The sequence below is a fragment of the Macrobrachium nipponense genome, chromosome 48 (assembly GCF_015104395.2).
Source record: "Macrobrachium nipponense isolate FS-2020 chromosome 48, ASM1510439v2, whole genome shotgun sequence".
In the NCBI taxonomy this organism is placed as follows: domain Eukaryota; kingdom Metazoa; phylum Arthropoda; class Malacostraca; order Decapoda; family Palaemonidae; genus Macrobrachium; species Macrobrachium nipponense.
The window spans coordinates 14,848,801-14,864,025 of NC_087223.1; the positions used below are offsets into that span (position 1 = coordinate 14,848,801).

General features: G+C 41.0%; 1 protein-coding gene and 1 long non-coding RNA gene across 2 annotated transcripts in view; both read right to left on the reverse strand.

Moving 5' to 3' along the window:
* LOC135205053 (actin nucleation-promoting factor WASL-like) overlaps positions 1-15,225 on the reverse strand; it is a 250,054-nt gene that overhangs the window by 137,532 nt on the left and 97,297 nt on the right. The window lies entirely within an intron of this gene.
* Positions 1,091-15,225, reverse strand: part of LOC135205054 (uncharacterized) — a 57,821-nt gene continuing 43,686 nt past the window's right edge. The window contains exon 3 of the long non-coding RNA XR_010312402.1: positions 1,091-1,189. This is a non-coding gene — a long non-coding RNA (uncharacterized LOC135205054). The remainder of the gene's footprint in view (positions 1,190-15,225) is intronic.

Here is a 15,225-nt window from a genome sequence, read left to right on the forward strand (position 1 = left end):
AGGTAACATGAACAGCCTGATGCAACACCTGTGGCCCATACAGCACAGGAGGCTCCTAACACAAGTGAAGGCAAATCCAGTACTTTTACTTGGGCAGGAAGGACCTGTGCTGAAGATTACTGGGAGGTGTGACCTGATGGAGTCAAGATGAGCTTCCTGGGTTGGAATAGTCTCATGCGCAAATACCTCTATGCATCATCAGATAGGTCATGAGAGGATAGGAACTCTTGTTAGTAAAACACTGACTTGTATCTGCACATGATGGAGATTTCATATGTACAGTACTCACTTAATCCATGCAAGCATTGAAGCAGTTGAACCTGGGAATCAGTTTCTCGAAGGATTGCCATGAATGAATGAATGAAGAGGATGTGAAGACTAACCCACATCCTTCTACTATACGTAGCGACTAGATAAAAATGTCATTAGCTTCCAAAGCCAGCTTGCAGAGAACAGGGTGACCATATTGGGAAAAACAGAGAAAAGCTGTAATGAGAATTTAGTTATTTCTATTAATCAGTTTTAAAAAATCTTAAAATTAATTTTCTACCATTAATCCATGAGAAGTAGAATCTGTGCATGACATATGTTCACTATATTTGATCTACTCTGTTGTGCACTTTTGTTATGCTTAAAAGATTCATAGTCATAAATACATTCGAGTGTTTATAAAGTACTGCGTACCTGTTATAACAGCAGTGTTTGCATGTTTTCTAACATGCTTTATCACCTGTCTTTTAACCTTCTGCCATACCTCTCAAACTCACAAAAATAATATCACAATTTGTGTTAAGCATTTATCTCTCAAATAGTATTTGGCAGAATAAATCGATCTAAAAGAATAGTATTTAATGGTCCTACTGTACTCTTCTTCAATATGATCATGACACCAGAGACCCTAGGCTAATCAATCAATCATTCTTGAAGGTGTTATATGACATTAAAACAGAGTTGACCTGCATATACAATCACTAGATCCAGACAAGAAAACTAGCCAGTCTATGTTTAGGGTCCTCAAATATTCAAGATATTGACTATTCCTCAACAGTTTAAACAGCAATTGCCTAAAAAGAATACTAAGTATTTACCTCTGCTTCAAACTGGTGGAAGAAAGTTTTGAAACTGAATACTTGAAATGATAGTACAGTTCCTGTTCAAACACACAAGACTCGCCATCAATATCAAACACCTGAAAAGAGATAAAGTAAGTCTTCTTTAGCCACTGGCAGAAATACTAAAAAAAGAAAAAAATTAATTATTTTTCATTCAAATCTATTAAATTTCTTTACCCAATTAAAGCTACCAAGGTAACATTTTAACAAGTACGACAAAATTATTCTTTTTACACACCATGGAGTGTGCCAGCGTCCCATGGTGACTAGACTAATACAGGCAGTCCCATAAAATCGCAATTTATGGCACCATAACAGGACGAGTTATCGGTGCCATAAAATGCCCATTATGGCACAAAAATTAAATACTGAGTTTTGGCTAATGGCGGTTTTTGCTTATCGGCACACCCCCGGGAATGGAACCCCTGCCAATAACCGGGAACTGCCTGTTTCAAAGAAATATCTTTTAGCCTGGTCTTGTGGCCGGGTATTATGCCATAATGATTTCAAAGAAATATCTTTGGCCTGGTCTTGTGGCTGGTATTATGCCATAATGATAACAATAACTGGGGACTGACCTGTATATCACGGTTCAAAAATTAACTGGGCTCAATAAAAGTAACTAGGTTCATGACTATGTAGCCTAGCTAATCGATAAGGCTACATATTAAAATCTTGGTCTAGAATAGTAGTAGCCCCTGACCAGACTTAAGTAGGAATCCTTTTTCTAAAGCAATAGCCATCTATTAGCCTAGAAACAACCTGGTTGTATCAGACAAGAGGGTAGACTATGATATATATAAAATAAAATTGATAAGTGTATTTATTAGGTTTTGATTAACCCTAATGTAAGCAGTAGCTTTTATTACTTGAGAATCATCTAAAAAATCCTCTATGATTAGCTTAACATAGATTATACTAGAGATATTAACCTAAGCCATAAGAAAAATTTGCTTGGGTTAGTTAAACTGGTTAGTGATAAACTAGTCTGAGTGGTATTGCATGGTATTGTAATTATAATTAAAAATTTGACATAGCCATTACAAAAGGTCTAAGTTTACGTCATACAGACATAGACAGGTTTTCAAAGCTAATCTAAACCTCATAAGGTTTAAATTAACATAGATATTTTATAAAATGTACTAAAACTGTACACTTTTAGTCAAGTTGACCTGTAAAATGAGATCTATTAGTAAATATTTACAGGTGTCCATGATTAAAAATAATTTATACTACGTAAATTTTCTAATAACAACGTGGAACCAACAAAGTGGCCAGTTCAGATTACAAATCTTGCAATCAAAACGTAACAGAGACTCCAAAATCCTACCCTGATACTGATAATCCTTGGCGAGATGTCTCAATGGGCATTTTCTATCCAGACAGTAAGTATCTGATAAATGAAAGACCATGATAGAAGTTGCACTGTGAGTATAGAGACAGGGGGCAGCATTTCCTAATACAGAATGGCGCCCAATAACCACCTTTGCCAGACATGGACAAACCTCAATAGGAAACTATTCTCTTACCTGGGAATATAGCATTGAAAGCTGTAAAGGAAACTCTTTACAAGGTGAATGGGAAATGAATCTATACTTATATAATGAATAAAACTCAATTTCAGTGGCTGGGAATGTGTTGTGATACTGTTCATGGTCTTTTGTACCTCCCTTCAAAACACAGAACAGAATAAGGAAAAACCTCAAAAGGTTCCCAACACAACCCATTGTTTCCAGATGGCCATTAGAACGTATGATGTGTCTGCTGCAGTTTGCAATAGTCAGATTGCAACTGAAAAACTTGAAAAAATTTTGGCTGTCACAGCAAGAAAAAGAGATGCGAGACAAACCTCACAAAATGAATCAGAAATTTTGGGAGATACTTTGGCCATAAAAACCAGAAGGAATCTCTGACAAAACAAGTCACCCTGACCCCTCCATCTGTAAAAGCGACAATACAAATAGATGCCTCATTGGGAGTGGGAGGATCATCAGGTGGCGGGGAGGTAGTAAGCTACTCTAAAGAATTGTCATATCAATTTCCTAGAGCTGATGGCTACTTTTTCTCTCTCAAGAAACTCAAACTCCTAGAAGAGAGAGACATTCTGTTGGTTCTAGACAACACGACAGCAATGTCCCTGCATCAAGAAATTGGGATCATGCTCACCTCCTCTCTATATGTGAATGTTACCCATCTTTCGGAGAGCACAAGGTCAGAAATGGCATTTGTCTGCAATTCAACTTACAGGGTCTCTTAATGTAATAGCAGACTCTGCCAAGGAATATGACAGCCTCAACAGAGTCGACACTGGACAACCACTCTTTTTAAACAATAAACGACCTACTTCCACAACTGTAGTGGACTGTTTGCCACATAAGAGAATCACAAACTCCAGTATATATATATCAGGAAGTGCCTCAGGATACGAAATTAATCCGTTCCGAAGCAGCCTTCATAACCTGATTTTTTCGTATCTCAAACCACGTTGTACATGTAAATTGCCTAATTCGTTCCAAGCCCAACAAAAACACCACAGTAAATTTTATAATAAAGCTAAATTGACCATCAACAATGAAAATACAACAATTTGGACCATTCAATACCTAACATAAACAATACTATACTTGTAATAAAGTGTATTTAGTGTACATGGTACAAGAAATACTGTACGTAATTATGTAGTAAAATGTGGAACCTTACCTTTTGAGTGAGGTGATCTCCGAAAGTGGCGACGAGGAGGAGGACAAATGGGAGAAAACATGAACACTTAACTTTACGAAACACATTAAAAAACGGCAGAAAAACATTAACACTACAAATGATGACAGAAAACATCAACAAAAAACTTTAAATTAAATTTCTTTCATTTTTTTTCTTTTTCTGATTTTTAAATTTTTTTACTTTTTTATACTTTACGTTTTATACAAAATTTCAATTTCTTCACCACTGAAAGGATGCCAGTCCGTTTACGGAATTTATCAAACCACCCATGAGAAGCCTTGAAGTCCTGGGGGTTGCCTTCAATGTCCCTTCTGGTTATTGTATCGCCAGCGATTTCTTTCTCCTCAATCCATAAAGAAGCAGCCTCTCCATCTCATCATGCACGTAGCTCCTCTTGTTGGACAAAATAGTCACACCCTTGGAAGATGTAGCTGCTTTGATGGCTTCCTTCTGCTTAAGGATGGTGTTATCGTAGACGGATTTAGGCCATATTCCTTAGCGATCACACTCAACCGCGTGCCAGCTTCATACTTTTTTTATTATCTCTATTTTTGTCTGCATAGAAAGCATCCTCTTCTTTCCGTGAACTTCAGCAACTTTCTTGGGACCCATGACTATACTGTACGTAATTAAGTTATGTAGTATACTAATTAAGTTCTCACACAACACGATAATGTAGTACAACGATATCACTAACACGAATTTACGTTAACAAACGAAATCGTATGTGAACGAACGAATTCCGCGTGCGCAAGATAACGCTGGTGCAAAGCAATGGCTGAAGAAGAACGCCTTTACATAGAGCACGATGGGAAAGATGCTGACCAATAAGAGAGCAGGATCTTATGGCAGTGACTAGCATCAGGAACCAATGGGAGAGTGGGAGGATGGTGGCGAGTCTACTCAGTTGGTGGCGCGCGAGTTTTAAAATTGTTCTTGGTGGTCCGGGTGAATTTCAGGACTTTACAGCAACAACCTTTTGTAACCTGAATTATTTTCATATGTAGAGCCAAAAAAATCTTCGTATTTGCTTTCGTAACTTGAATTTTTCGTAAGCTGGGACTTTCGTATGTCGAGGTACCACTGTACAATGGGGTTGATGGAAAACAAAACCCTATCCAGGGATACTATGTTACTTTAAAGATATGGATAACAGCCAATCTCCAAGGAAAATAACTCATGGAGAAAAATCAACTGCTTTTGTCATGATATGAGTTCTTGACACACTCGTCTGTCCTGTACACTTCCTACCTGAACCACCATCATGATGTCTAGGTTATTTCTATCATTTCCTGGGCCTTCCTATAGGTCTTTTAGTCCTATTGCAATTTTCTAGTACATATTGTTCTGACCAACTGTTACCCTCTCATCATGTCCAATCCATCTCGGTCTGTTTTCAGCCTCTTAATACCACGCCTCTGCCAGTTCTTCATTTGTAGTATTACAATCTTCCCATCTTACTCTGACTATGAATCTTACCTGTTATAGTTCCAACTTTCCAATTCACCTCCATTTTCCTTATCTAATATACTGAAGCCCAAATGAGAACCTTTGATCAGCTTTTTGGGATATTAGGTTAGGGGCTAAGTTTGGATTTGGATTATGTCATCAGAAAACTTTTGTACAAATGGGAACAGTAAAAAACTGGATCAATCAAACCAATGCGAGACCGATAAAAATTCACACAAAAGAAAAATCTGTATTAGTAACTTATCAGGCTTCTTAACTTGATCAGCTATAATAATAATTATTAGCTAGACTACCTTCATGGATGCAAAGACTTTTAGATAACTCTTTAATAGAATGTTAAAAAAGTGTAGTAAAGTTCAGTTTTGGCTAGAAACTATGTGGACTACTGTCAGTTGTGAGATTTCTTAAAAATATGAAGCATAGGTTATTCGTACTACAAATTGTTTGTTATTTATCAGACTTATCATATGACCAGACTTGCGGAGCATCTGGTACATAGAAGCAATACTGTTATTGAGAAAATTCACACATTTGAACTATTCACCTATTTATGCCACAACCTCTAATGAAGTAGTACATCATAGATTTGTTGCAGATGCTCAAGTTTACCAAAAGTAAATATAAATGAACTGAAAGTTTAATGCCCTACCTAATAAAAAATAATATTTCATAAGTGAAAAATAATCTCCACAATGCAGTCTGTGTTATCTTAACACAACAACTGCTAATCTGTAACTGATAGTGTTTGTAATCCAGCTTATCAGTACTACGCACTGCCTGAGAGTATGCTACGGGAAATATGTTGTGTAAATTAATAGTTACCAAATATTCCTATCTATATGTGTAATAAACCAGCATTACAAAAATAATTCAGAAATGTTTAACAATGTCCTGAATAATGAAAACAAGTAGCTTGGCATATTTCACGGCATATTGTGACATAGTATGCTATCACATTATATTATTAAGAGGTTTAACAGTGAGTTAAAATAATTCACTTATACATCTAGCCTATAGGGTTTGACTTTACCATTCACGGTATTTAGATTTTCACACTTCTTGAAAAAAATTTCATATTTCACACTTCTGTGAAATATGAAAAAAAATTTCATATTTCACACTTCTTGAAAAAAATTATTAATGGGATAGACTGAAAATCCTGAAAATTTCTACAAAATTTCCTCACCTGATCTTAAGCTAATTCATTTCAAGGAGCTGGAAGGATCTGTATAATTTCTCATACAATCAGACAGACGCATTATGAACCTGTGACCAATCACTATATTTCTATTATACTCGCTCTTGATTATAGCTTGGGTATTCATATAAAAATAGTTAAGGTTACTTACTTTTTTACTTCATTAGTTTGAGATGTAAAAGAAATCTTTATTTATTATTATCATTAAAAGATATTTTAGCCTGAGCTAGAAAGATAATGGGTGTGAATAATCATTTTCACAAAACCTAAAAAACAATTTATTAAGTTCCATGTCTATAGACTTGGCTACATACACTTTGTCAAACAATGAAAATATAAAATGTTCAAAGTACAAGTAATCCCTCAATTATCTGGATTAATGGCAAGCATACTGCTCATGAATGGGTCCAAGCTAAAACCATGGTGAAAACCCTGGGAAACACCTGTGAGGCTTTTGCCAATCCAAATCAACAACTGTGTGACATTCCCACTGCAGACAAAGTAGGGGTATTTCTAAGACTTCTGTTAGTTAAGTACTATATGGAAATGAACATTCCTCATACCTATCAAACACAAGATGAAATACAGTGCACATACAGCAAGTGCTGTTTCCCTCTAATGAGTCTGTTACACAAACTCCAGCCCCAGTAGCCTTCTTCACTATAAGGAGATGACTGTAGTAAAACTGTGAAGTCTGGTCCTCTACAACTTCTAGCACCCTTCTTCGTCATCACCCATAGCTCCAACATAGCAACAGAGATTTTGGCGAATCTGGAGGGAAATAATGGGACAACATCAGTGTCACAGAGACAAGAAGGTGGCAGTCATTGAAAGGAATAAAGTAACCACTCCAGAGGGCCGAATTATCTAAAGGCTCTGCTCCATCCCTGACACATTGCACATTGGCAAAACAGACATCCTCCTTTCTTCTTCCTCTCCTTTCCCTTCCTAGCCATAGTAGGGAAAGGAGGGCAAAGGGGTAGGGAAGGTTTCCCTCAATTTCTAGATGAAGAAGACTGTGCTACTGGTCTGGCCTTGGAAGAGCAGGCTTCCTTCCAACCCTATAATGTAAAAGCCTAGAGCCACACCCAAAGGTTCAGCTACAGGTGTCCTCACCTCTGCTGAGGGTTCAAAAGGCACACATGGCCATAAATCAGAGTCTTGGGGAGTTCATTTTCCCTTCTCCACTGCTGCTTCCATGTTACCTTTGGAAAAAAATACAGGAAAGCCCAACACTCGAGCATTCCTGGGATTTCCTCTTCCTCAAGGAGAATGATAAAGGAGAAAAAGAGGACAGGCAAGCATTGACGACGATAAAGACGAAGAGTAAGGAAAAGCCTTGTCATTGCTATGGTCACAGGAGCCTCAATCAATGCTGCTAAGGCATCTCCTACAGTAGTAGGGAAGTGGTTTGCTTGACTGTTGGATTGCAAGGAACCCTCTTATCCTCAGATCAGGCTGTTAACCTGATTAACAGCAAAAACAAGCAACTGCAACTACTACAGCAATTAGAGCAACTGCTTCGCTTTCTGAGTGGACACTAAAGAAAGCTCCACTGACAATAAGCTCAAACAAGGAGGCTATGGTTGCTCAAACAAGGAGGCTATGGTTGCTTAAACCATAATCAGCAGGCTCACAAAGTAGTCAAGCAATCTCTAGACCAACACTGCTGAAGGGGTTCTGAAGAGGGCCAAGCCTCCAGTAATAAAAATGATATTGTTATGATACAATAAAGTTTGTTCATACTACCTGGCAGATATATATATAGCTGTATTTTCTGAAGTCCGACAGAATTCAAAAAACTTCCGGCACACACAGTGGTCGGCCAGGTGGGTTAGTACCCATTACCCGCCGCGTGGGGAGGACGGGTATCAGGAAACCAGTCCCATTTTCTATTCATAATTTTTATTTCCACTGTCCCTTGAGGGGAGGTGGGTGGGTACTTAATTATATATATCTGCCAGGTAAGTATGAACAAACTTTATTGTATCATAACAATATCATTTTGTTCATGAAACTTTACCTGTCAGATATATATATAGCTGAATCCCACCGTTGGAGGTGGGAAGGGACAGAATAGAAGGATTTTGGGAAACAAATGCATGCAGATGATTTACATCTTGGTTCCACCTGTTAGCATTGCTGGCTTCGTGGTTATTGCCACGTAAGTCTGCTTGTGCTACTAGAGTTGCCAGCGAGGTAGAGACCTATATAGCTGGTGCACTCCAGATGATCTGTCAACAGGGGCGAGACCACGACGTGACTAGACCATATTGACCATACCATGAGGGCTAAGAAGTAAAATAAATATATATATAAAAATATATCACCACCTGACCAACCTAGCCAAAGTTAAGGTGTGTTAACTAAGGCTTAAGAGTTAAGAAGTCACCGTTGTCGGCGACTCAACTACTAAATTAAGAGCTCTTCCTAACCATTTTCTACAGGATAGGAGAGTGGTACTACTTGCCCCCAAGATTGTGTCTGCAGACACGTATGGCCCTAGCGAGCAGCAGATCTCATATGCCATCTTCACATCTCGCAGGGAGTGTGAATTGAACACAGAGTTGCTTCGCTAAAACATGGTACTCAGGATGTTGCTGAGTGCCATGCTCTGTTGAAATGCTTCCGAGGCCGCGCCCTCACCTCGTGAGCAATTCAAATCAAAAGATTTCAAATCTTTGTGCCAACACAATGAAGGAGCTTTTTTGAAAGAACTCCTTAATAATAAAGCCAGGGTGTTCTTCGATATGGGCAAGTCTGGTCTTTTCGGAACACTGCAGATTGTCCGTACGACTTCGACTTTCTTGAGTTTTATGTAGATAAAACTGATTGAAAGAAACCTGACAGGGCACAGGACTCTCTCTGGCTCCTGCCCAATAACTTGTGCCATCCTTGATTCCCAAGCTCCTGGCCAAGAACAAGACGGGTTTCCATTCTTAGGCCACAACGGAAGGCTTAGGAGAAACCGCACCGCCTTGTGTTCTCTAATGCCAAAACTTCTGACGATGGCTGAAAACCTCACTAACCCTCTTTGTCGTATCTAGGGTGGTTAGAAAAGGGCCTTCCTGATCACGTGCAAGAAGTTAACAGGTAGGAGATGTTCGAATGCTTTGACATCAAGAACTTCAGACTATGTCTAAGTTCCATATTGAAAGCTTCGATCTGGACATGCACAGTCAGTCAGTCTGTACTAAAGTCAGGTGACCGACCAGTTGACCAGTCAGACGCATCAAGGACAGCAAGGCTGTACCCTGAAGACCATAAGGCACTATTCTTCGCTGAAGGATGAGAGTGGTCTGGACTGCCTGGGCGATTCAAGCTAAGCAAACCTTGGGTATGAACGCAACCCAACGTCGTTAGCGAATCAACTCCTGAGCCACTCCTGACTCGAGCTTCTGGTGCCAGGAGAAAGGAGCGAGGAGCAAAAGGCGATTCAGTCCGAAGGACGAATGCCTGACAGTCCAACCTGGTCTCATGTTAAACGATCATCGGGGGTGTGTAAACGCAAACGACTTCGTCAACAAGAAACTCAGGGCTATCTATGTGTCTCCTGATCTCGCACGAGTGTCTGACTCCGAGGAAAACAGGTGAGACAAAAAGTAGATGGTGAGCGACGTTTCGAGATTCCACAGAAACTCAAAAGATCGTGAAGGCTTTGTTGTTTGACAGAAGCAAATCTCTGAGCCCAAAGGCCGTCAACAACATATTTGCGTATTCTTTAATAGTTGTGACTGCCAGCTTATCCATTCTTCAAACGGAAAGGGAAGACGGCAATCTTATGCTGTCAACATCTCGATAGTCTGAACGTAGGTCAGACTCAGAGCGGAGAGTATAGGTACCTTTCGTGTTAAAGTAGACCGACTCTTCTCGGAAAAGGTCCTTGGAAGGACGTTGACCTCTGTGAATCTAGGATCTGAAGGCCAAACATGGGGCGATTAGCGTCATTGTCGCCTCCCCTGTGTGGTATAATCATCTTATTACATTTCCTAAGCGTTTTGAAAAAGGGGAAAAGAGACTAAAACATCCATCCCTGTTCAATATCATAGCGAAGAGATGTATGAAAGGACGTCCCTAAAGTCCCCCCCCCCCCTCCATAACTCTCAACATACTTCTAAAGAAAGATTCCACTCGGAAGTCATAGTTGCTGCCGTCGATCGAGACGATTCGTACGGACTTTTGTAATCCTGTAACGAACTCTAGAGGATCGTTACATTCTACGTCTGTTGTTATAATAGGCTCTTTCTCGTAAACCCGAACAGGGACCGAGAGAAGATACTTCCTAAGATATGAGAGAGCTGTGGAAGATCAGAGTTGATATGGACCACTGGTTCCAAAAACTCGTTTCCAGGACTGGAGGGACGACAGAATTGCTTCCACTTCTTTCAGATTATGATCCAGGACATCTGAAACCCTCTCCAGATGTCCGGGCACCTTCTTTCATCACCTCAAGTGATACTTAACGCACCGAAAGATGTTCAGAATCATTCCTAGATCTTTAATAAAATTTCAGTTTCCCGGTAGGAAAAAACTGTAGAGTCTGAATTGCAGTCTATTCAGGGAAACAAACTTCTTTAGGAGGAAGGAAATGGTCCCCAGCAAGCTCATCCATTCCCTCACACATATGTTTACTTCCCTAAAAAGGCTGCGCTTTGCCTAAGCAGGAGAGCATATTAGTGAAATGTTGCGGTAGACTCGTAGTCCTATACCGTGCGGTAACGAGCACCGAAAGGAGTAAGAGATATCTCTGAGAACATAGTAAGGCAAAACGAATGCAATGTTTATTCATTCATGTAAGAAATCCCTCAATCTTAGGCTAAAGTCCGTGATTGTAGGGCAGAGATACAGTTAGTCAGTCAATCCCGCAGAGAGAGAGAGACGTAACTGCCAGCACAGAGATACGGTTAGTCAGTCAATCCCGCAGGAGAGAGAGAGTAACCTACCGCGCATGACAGCGAACGACTGGTACTAAGCCTCGTTTGGACTGGCGGAGAGGACAGTGACAGCAGCAGCTTACGATCGTCGTCTCTTAACTTTATGCCTGGGTTGCCAGCTACCCTATTCTACGAAGAAATAGGTCCGTAATTTTTAGCATAAAGAGACTCTCAAGCTGGTATATTTAAGCGAAACAGAAAACGCTAAATATATAGATGCGTTTGTGTCCGTCATAACACTACCATACAACGGTAAAAGATAAATCGGAAACCTCCTGGAAGGCTGCAGGGAGTAATGATTAAATGTCCTTAAATTAATAGACAATAGACCTCTCGGTTGCCATCCGAAGAGGTAACTACAGCAAGCGTATATGACTTGAACCAACCAGTAGTAAAATAACGCAAGGCAAAATATGATATTATATTTGCAATAAAGTTTTTTCATACTTACCTGGCAGACATATATACTATAGCTGAATTCGGAAATACAGCTACATACATATTCTGACAGGCAAGTTTCATAAACAAAACTCAAGAGAATTGAAGCGGACAGCTCAAGCTTCTTGTTTATTGGACATAAGCGTTCATTGACGTAGTCTACAAGTCTATTTCTTGTACGAGTCTGCGAATGATGAATGAGAGCTCTTCCGAATCTTGTCAATAAGAGCTTATCCGCTTACGCAATATAAAGTTAATGAGAAGTTTGTCAATGAGAACTAACCCATTTACGGGACAAAGAGATAATTTGTCAATGAGGGGATACCCACTTACTTGACAAAACGATAGTATATTGTCAATGGGGGAAATTCACTGATTGACAAAACGTAATCCAGGAAGTCGAGCATTTTATTTTCGATTCCCGTCTCAAACGAGGAAGGGGCAAGAATCCTGTTAAGAGACGGCTTACGACAGGTAGAACGACGATGTTCAATTCGGCAGCGTAAGTCCCCCCGACTAGGAACTAACAAAAAATCTATCATCTGAAAAGCCTTTCAGATGGGCTAAAAAGCTTGCAAAATTATCCTGGGAAGAGGAAGAAACTCTCCAACCAGCTTCCTCTCCCGTATCAAAATTTATGGCAGTATGGCAAAGGAAGTCCTGTCTTGCGCTTTCCTCCTTTTGATGAGTGCCTTTGCAAGAATCCTACTGAACGTTGCCGAGAGTCCTGACGTGCAGGACGTCGAGCTTTTACATAACCCATAGCTGCCTTACCGCAAAGTCTTGAACTGCTGGTAGAGCAAAAGAGATCTTTCCTTGAGCTTTCCATAACTCCATCCAATCCTGGACTTTACGAAAAGCAATATTACTGACAAAGACCTCTATAATTCATGAAAACCCGTGGTCTTGCTGGGTTTCAAACGAAGTTGCCTTTTCACTTTAAGCTTCCTCCGAAGCACTGCTTACTTCACATTCTTCGCAGGCGATGTAGAAGGGATCACCGAAGTTAGGTAAAAAATCTTTAGGCCCAAATCAGCTTGAAGACTTCAACAGAAACGTTCAGCCAGGCGACACACCTGGCGTGCGCGCTCGGCGTCCACTGACTAGCAGCCCGCTCGTCGCCACTGGCGAGCAGCGAGCACTCTCGCGCGCCCGCGTCGGCGTCCACTGGCGAGGCAGCGAGCCACTCTCGGCGCGCCCGCTCGAATGCTCGTTATCCACTAGGCGTGCGCTCCGGCCTCGGCGTCTACTGGTGCGCGCTTGGCGTGCACCCGCGCGCGCGCCTGGCGTCCATCCGAACGTCCCGTCCAAGCCGAGCGTCAAAAAAAAAGCGTGCAGAAAAGCGTCACGCTCCTGACAGGCGTCAATGCAAGCGAAACTGCCTCAGGGAAGAGCATTAGACATCTCGGAGAGAAAACCGACTGCACGAAGCAGTCTCAGGTGAAGGGTTGATCGTGTGAGAATACGCGGGCGAGGGAACGCTTCTTATTCTCACAGCAACAAAAGCTAGGACGTCCGCGGCTCAAAAGCGTTCCTGCTAATATGACTTGCTTTCCCTTTTCTCGGTGGAAAGACGTACAGGAGTTCAGGCGACGTTCGCCTTCTTACTTCTCACTGCAACGCATGACGAGAGAGAGAGAGAGGACGTGAAACGTCCTCTTCTATAAAGCTTCTATTTAGAGGGCGCGAGTCCTTCCGAAAGCTCCAAACCCTGCGCAGGGAGGACGCTTCGGAGGACGAGAAGCAATCCTTCAGGATTCGTGCACGCACTTTGGCAGCCTGGGAGTAACTTCAGGTCTGCCGAAGGCACGTCAGATCGGTGGGAGTTCCTCGTAACCCTCCTTCGGCTTTCGACATGCTCTCTCCCTGTTCCTGGGAGTCAAGCAGAGGTCCCGGCCTAGAGGCGAAATAAGGCCGATCTGACGCACCCTCCACTACACAAGGGGCACTGTCACTGCACTTAGCCACTTCACTTTTGCTCTCCAAAGCCAGCACTTTCGATTCTAAGTTACGAATCGATAGAGTATCAGAGAAAGGTCAATACCCTCTACAGAAACTGTTTAGGGCCCGAAGGCAACATTACAGGGTTAGGAGTAACAACTACAGAAGTAGCACTTTTCACCACAATGATAGGAGAGCGAGCACCTTAGATTCCAAGATACAGATGGAATCTATAACGTAAAGGGCATTACCTCACGAGACATATTTATAGCCCGTAGGCCATACTACAGGGTTAGGCAAAATAGTCTACAGGTAGGTTAGCCTACCCTGACTTTGTTTACAGATTAATTGCGTACATATGAATCATACGTCTTCCTTATGGAATTAGACAAAGTCTCACACTCCTTACATGACAAATCTCAACAAAGAAGCAAGACACCTAGCCCTCGTGCATATCGATTTGTGCGGAACTACCGAAGCTTTCGGTAGCCACACCCTATCTTAGCAGACAACACCCTCTGAAACTAGCCTAACTAGATTCAGATATACAAAAAATGAATCATATTCAAAACATTTAAGATAGCGTATGCCTAGCCACAAATCCAAGTCAATAAATCAAAAGACAATTAGGATATTTAGCGGCCATGAAGTTTCCAAAATCCTAGACGGAGGTACTGAAAACAGGTGTTTCCAGCACCGGCGACAGAAAAATTATGAATAGAAAATGGGACTGGTTCCTGATACCCGCCTCCCAGCGGCGGGAATGGGTACTAACCACCTGGCCGACCACTGTGTGTGCCGGAAGTTTTTGAATTTCTGTCGGACTTCAGAAAAATAAACAGCTATATATATATCTGACAGTAAGTTTCATGAACAAATGATAAATTTTTAAGTACAGTGGAACCTCGGTTTTTGTACACCCTGGTTTTTTGTACGATTCGGTTTTCATACTTCTTTCTTACAAAATTTTGGCTCAGGTTTCATTATGTTTCCTCAGATTTCATACTGTCAGCAATGCTCCTTCCCGGGACCCACTGCGTGATTAGGCCCCATACCAGTGTCCAAACAAAGCATCCTGTGTTCTCTCATGACCCATTCAGCTTTTGTGTGGAAGTTGTTTTTCCTGCTTTTTTTATTTGAGTACAACTGCTAAATAAGCCATCATGGGACTAAAGAAAGTTCCAAGTGCCAGTCCTTCTGTAAAAAAAATGGCGAGAAACTATAGAATTTAAGAGAGAACTTGTAGTAAAGTGTTGGAGGGTTTTTGCATGCCGATCACATGCTGATCACAGTAAGAAAATGCCTACGAGAGCTGCTGCTAATGAACTAAGGCCAGCAGAGGCTGGTTTGAACAAATCAGAAAGCAAACGGGCATGCATAATGTGCCTACTTCAGTGATTACGGACATGTA